We start from the raw sequence: 5,781 nt of genomic DNA, 5'->3' as shown, positions 1-5,781 counted from the left end.
AGTAGATGCCGTCAGGGGACTTATACGGTCAGACTTGGCATTAGGGGACAATGCTCTGAAAACAGCTGCATCCTGCGTCTGGTCCTAACTAGAGGAACCTCCCTGCTTGTGAGTGACACCCGGGCTTCGAAAGCCCAAGTGCCTGCACCTTCCTGATCACTTTGATTGACTGATGGTAAAATTGAGACAGAGAAATGAGCCGTAGTTCTTCCTGGGATATTAGGCGGCTGTTGGGTACTGTTAAAGCCCTGTTACAAAATCATAATTAGTGAGTGATTTTTCTTTTTAAATGCAAGTGCCCTACTGGTCCTCATTTTTCTATGCATAAGCAAAGACATTGGTGGTCAGGGCAATTTGAATGTATGCTCCTTTTGAGTTTGCTCCGGAAACTCAGAGGTACTCTCAGGGGTACACGCCTTGTCTCCCATATTTTCACTAACCTACACTCCTTCATGTGAACTTCACTGACTAAAAGTAGCCCTTGAGTTTCTTGTCCCCGGAGAAGAGGCGTCCTTTTAGAGCAAACGCCCCTGCGTGCGTATCTGGAGGTTTCTGGCCTCGGCGCATCTAACACTGGTCTCTCAGTGGTCACTCGGCCCGAGCCTCAGTGCATCCATGTCGGCTTGTACTCTCCGGGCCCCTGGGCCTGAGTTCTTTGCTCGAAGGTCCAGTACTTTTACTGTTTTCCACTTAGAATTTTCCCACCATTTCACCAGAGCAGGTAAGGGACAATAGAGTCTCTCTGATCTTTGGCAGGGAGCTTGCTAGGCAGCCCGGCTAGCTCAGTCGGTAGAGCATGAGACTCTTAATCTCAGGGTCGTGGGTTCGAGCCCCACGTTGGGCGTAGCTGTTTTGTCGCTGGCCTTGAATAGCTTGGAGTAAAGTTCTCCAACTTAATGGTTGTTCTTCTGTGGGAATGTTGGCAAAAACATTGGGAAACTGGACCCCCTCCAGGGCTCGTCCGGGATTTGAACCCGGGACCTCTCGCACCCGAAGCGAGAATCATACCCCTAGACCAACGAGCCACACAACAGATTAACGTCCTCACTACTTCCCTGTAGGCCGGTGCTCGTTCCCAAATGCGCGCGCTCCTGCCCGGGTTGTGAGGTGGGGATAAAAGTTTGGCAATCTACCACGGAGCCATCTCTAAAGGAGCCTGTAGTCCGGAAAAAAGCCACACGTTGAGGGGGAAGTCCTTGCCCGACGGCTGAGACTGCTGTGGAAACTGTATTTTGCGGCTAGAGGGCCGGGAGGCGGCGAGGAACTGCCGTTAAACAAGCTTCGCCCCAAACTCTCCCCAAACACATGGCCAAACAGTCCCTCCGCGCGCCTGAGACTGGGGGACGCTGCCGCAGCTCAGTACAACCCAGCCTCGGCCCCCACAGTGCTAGGATTACAGATGTGCAGTTCTGGGTTTTGAAATTTACCAGCCCTCCACTCCAAAGCTTGGTTATTTCCTGCCTAATCCTTTTAGGAGCAGTCCAGGACTATACACCCGTAGCAGGGTGACTTCGTTGGGGGCTAGGCCAGGCACTACATCAAGAGCTCGTCCCAAAGATGAAGGAAGTAGAGCTATGGCCCATAGCTGTCAGTTTCTAGGATTCCAATTCTTTTTCTTGCCATATGACAAAAGCCAACCACCACCACCACCACCAACAACAACAACCAACCCCCAAACAACAACAAAAACAAAACAATACACAACACCCCCCCTATATATTTTCAAGGGTTTTATGTAGTTCAGGCTGGCCTCAAACTCACCGAGCAGCCAAAGATGACCTTTTCCTCCTAATTCATCTTACTCCATGTCTCAAAGTCAGGGATTTTAGGCTTTTGTCACCTCACCTGGCTAAAACCACAGATATTTTAAGGACTTTAAATCTATGTAGCCAAATCTTTTGGTTTGCTACTTATGTATTTTGTTTTGATTGGTACTTGTCGTTTTGAAAACTGGATGCCTGCACTTTCCTTTGAGATCTCTAATGTCAGTATCCTGCCTAGAACGGCTTCTGTTTTAACGACAGGTAAGCCATCTGTAGTCTACGCTAGTTAGGCGCCTAGAGAAGGGGAAATCTGCCATTATCTCCTTGGTTTGCGTCGCGGAACTAGTGCTTACTTTGGAAATCCCACTGTGGTTGCGAACCGATGATTTCTTACGGTACTGGATGACCTAAGAATTGGAGAAAAATAAGCCACAGCAGCTTCACCTCATTTGGAGAGGAGGGAGGGGGGAAAACCTGTGTGCACTGGCTCGTTGGTCTAGGGGTATGATTCTCGCTTTGGGTGCGAGAGGTCCCGGGTTCAAATCCCGGACGAGCCCAGGGTGTCTCTGGTCTTTTTTACAGATTGCACTTTCCTTTCTGTATCAGCAAAAGGCGGAGGAGCAGATTCGGGAAGCGGACCTATAAAGCTTGAGAGGAGAGAGAAGGAAAACCGCGGACTTCATTGGGACGCCTAGACCAAAGGAACATCACAACTGTTAGGGCGAGCGACAGTGAGGGCGAGGCTTTGGGGAGAGGGAAGAGGGTATACTTTCAACCCAGATTCGCTGTGCTCTCTGAGGTTAATCGAGGGTGGGCTAGGCCTGGACGTCCATTTCCTCGCCCTGCGCACGGCCCGGGTTTCTCAAAAACAGCTTCCTCCGTCTGATGAGAGAGAACACTGCAACGGAGAGGGGAGACGTTGGTGGCCTGACGCATCTGCACCTACTTTTTTTTCTAGGACCCGAGATCCTGTGATAGATCGTGTAGTTATCACCCCGAAGTCAAAGTCTCTTCTTTCTTCCTACCCCACCCCCGCCCCCCCCCCCCCCCCCTTCTCTTTCTTTCTCTCTTTCTCTTGCGAAAGAGTCCTACGTAACTCTGTCCTGGAACTCGTTATGTGGACCAGGATGGATGGCCTCGAAGATTAAAGGCGTGAGCCAGCCACTACACCCGCCTGGGGACCCTTTTCTTGATTTTGGCCCGGATGGGCAGGTGGAATGCAGGCACTCAGCTGACATGACTGCGCCCTCGCGCTGCTGCGTGGCCAAGGAGAGGAGGTCGGTCCACACAGCCGTCTCCTTACTTCATCCGATCTGCGGGTGTCTAGACAGAGAGCTGCCGCGTGGGCGGACGCCAACGCCAAGACCGCGGAGACCCCGGTTTGTGGGACTTGGGGGTGTTCCTGCCTTTGTATGAATTATTTTGGCGTACACGATCTCGGAATTTACCTTTTCAGAAATATCTGAAACCTTAACTCTTCTCCCTCGCAGGGCCCGCGTCTATTTCAACCACCACCATAAAGTGAAACTACCAGAGAAACTGCTGTGGCTCGTTGGTCTAGGGGTATGATTCTCGCTTAGGGTGCGAGAGGTCCCGGGTTCAAATCCCGGACGAGCCCGTACAGGTTAACTTTTGCAAACAACTTATTTCGTTTCTCAAACTTTCATATACAATGGTCAAGAGACCTAGACTTAACCCCTGGCTTTTATAGAAGGCAGTTATTTAAAAGGCCCAAACTCTTTTGCAGCAGGTCACCCTGGCTGGTTGGAAGGGCGCTTCACTTAACGCCTTAAGTCCAGCCTTTAGTCAGAAAGACTATTAAAACATGTGCCTGCGCAGGCGGATCGCTGTGAGTTCAAGGCCAGCCTGGTCTACAAAATGAATCTAGGACAGCCAAGGCTATACAGAGAGACCCTGTCTCGAAAAACCAAAACCAACCAACCAAACAAAAAACCCGTGCCAGCAACACCAATCTCTGCCCAGGTCTCAGGTCATAGATGGAGAGGCAGTCCTTCCAGTCCACAGATGCCTGGATGGGAAATTTAAGCTTCTGCAAAACTGATTTATACCGGTGCCCTCAGTCACACTTACTATATAACCAGAAGTGTTATATAGTGGCGGGATTCAAATCCTGGATGAATTGATCTTATTTCAAAACAAACAAACAAATAAACAAACAACCCATTCTGAAGCTAGAGAGATGCTTCTGTGGCTAAAAGCGCCTGCTGCCAAGCCCGATCACCCGGGACGACATGACAGAAGGAAAGAACCCTACTATAACACAAGCTGTCCTCTCGCCTCCACTCACACAAATAAACATAATCAGAAGAATTAAAAATAAAATCAATTAATCAGCTGGGCATAGAGGTGCACCCTTTTAATACCAGCACAAGGGAGGTAGAGGTACAAACTTGAGGCCAGCCTGGTTTACGTAGTGAGTTCTAGGCCAGCCAGAGCTACGTAGTGAGGCTTTATCTGTTAAGTAAATAGGTAAAATAAAATAAAATAATTAAAAAATCATATCATGTCTTTTTCTTCTCTAGATGATATCCAGAGCTCTCAGTTCACCCATGAGGCCTGGGCCCTGGACACCAAGACCATTTTCCCACCTAGTACTAGAGACTGAATCTAAGTGTTCAGCTACGTTGTCAAGTCCCTGGCTGTAGAAAGGTACAGTTTTACAAGCCCGCAGGCTCTCCGCAGTTCTCAAACTGTTACAGTTCAGGCACAGCCCTGCACTTTTCAAACTACTTCTGTCGGTGTTAGTTTGAGGCACTGAGGAGGTGTTCCGTATGCATGTATGCATGTATGTATGTATGTATGTATGTATGTATGTATGTATGTATAAGCCCAATCTTAAAAGGCTAACCATTAAAAGGTTAACTCTGGACTCCTCCACCCCCCCACCCCCCTACCCCCCAGTCCCAACCCCCCACTCCCAGCAGCCTTTGTTTCCTGGAGTTCCTAGCGAGAAAGGCCAAGCTTGAGCAGCAGTGGCGGGATTATTGGTGATTGTAGGTGGTAGCAGAGGCCCCCCTCTTGCTGGTACCCTACGCTAAACGTCTTCACCCACACTGTCATTTTTTTCTCTTTGTTCTCTCTCCTTATCTCTCTCTCTTATTTTATTTAATTTTATTTTTTAATTTTATTTTATTAATTTATTCATATTACATCTCAATGGTTATCCCCTCCCTTGTATCCTCCCATTCCTCCCTCCCTCCCATTTTTCCCTTACTCCCCTCCCCTATGACTGTGACTGAGGGGGACCTCCTCCCCCTGTATATGCTCATAGGGTATCAAGTCTCTTCTTGGTAGCCTGCTATCCTTCCTCTGAGTGCCACCAGGTCTCCCCATTCAGGGGACATGGTCAAATATGGGGCACCAGAGTACGTGTGAAAGTCAGTCCCCACTCTCCACTCAACTGTGGAGAATGTCCTATCCATTGGCTAGATTTGGGTAGGGGTTGGAAGTTTACGGCCTGTATTGTCCTTGGCTGGTGCCATAGTTTGAGCGGGACCCCTGGGCCCTCTCTCTCTCTCTCTTGTTTATTTATTTTGGTTTTTAAAGACAGGGTTTTTCTATGAAGCCCCCAACCCCCTTTTATTTTTTATTATTTTATTTTATTTTTCCCCTTTTCTTTTTTCCTTTTTCCTGGCTGTCCTGGACCAGGCTGGCCTTGAACTCATGCCTACCAAGTGCTAGAATTAAAAGTATGTGCCAGCACAGCCCTGGTTCTGGGATCTGCAGTTTCTTGGAGAGGGAAGCTGGACCCTGGACCCAGGCTTAAGGGTACTGGTGTTTGTAGCTGGTGGCAGGGACTTTCCTCTTGGTGACACTTTCTTCCCCTGGTTTCCTGTAGCCTTCCTGGGCTCTCGAGTGCCACCCAGCATCTGCCAAGTCTTGGCTCCTTTCATTCTATCCTGTGGAGATGCTACTGAGAGTGCGGCCTTTGCTTGTTCGACTGTAGGGTTTGAAAATATACCGTGAGCCAGAACTGATGTGAATTTGTGTATTTGAG

General features: G+C 49.0%; 4 non-coding genes across 4 annotated transcripts; 3 read left to right on the top strand and 1 right to left on the bottom strand.

Moving 5' to 3' along the window:
• The first annotated feature begins 771 nt into the window (after positions 1–771).
• Trnak-cuu (transfer RNA lysine (anticodon CUU)) lies at positions 772–844 on the top strand. The gene has a single exon. It is a non-coding gene; the product is annotated as a tRNA-Lys (tRNA).
• Positions 845–953: 109 nt separating this feature from the next.
• Trnap-cgg (transfer RNA proline (anticodon CGG)) lies at positions 954–1,025 on the bottom strand. The gene has a single exon. It is a non-coding gene; the product is annotated as a tRNA-Pro (tRNA).
• A 1,223-nt stretch (positions 1,026–2,248) lies between these two features.
• Trnap-ugg (transfer RNA proline (anticodon UGG)) lies at positions 2,249–2,320 on the top strand. Its single transcript has one exon. It is a non-coding gene; the product is annotated as a tRNA-Pro (tRNA).
• Positions 2,321–3,309: 989 nt separating this feature from the next.
• Positions 3,310–3,381, top strand: Trnap-agg (transfer RNA proline (anticodon AGG)). The gene has a single exon. It is a non-coding gene; the product is annotated as a tRNA-Pro (tRNA).
• The last annotated feature ends 2,400 nt before the right edge of the window (positions 3,382–5,781 follow it).

Source organism: Acomys russatus, chromosome 25 (genome assembly GCF_903995435.1).
Source record: "Acomys russatus chromosome 25, mAcoRus1.1, whole genome shotgun sequence".
In the NCBI taxonomy this organism is placed as follows: Eukaryota; Metazoa; Chordata; class Mammalia; order Rodentia; family Muridae; genus Acomys; species Acomys russatus.
The sequence above is the reverse complement of the archived record's forward strand: the minus strand, read 5'-3'. Positions and strand labels throughout refer to the sequence as shown.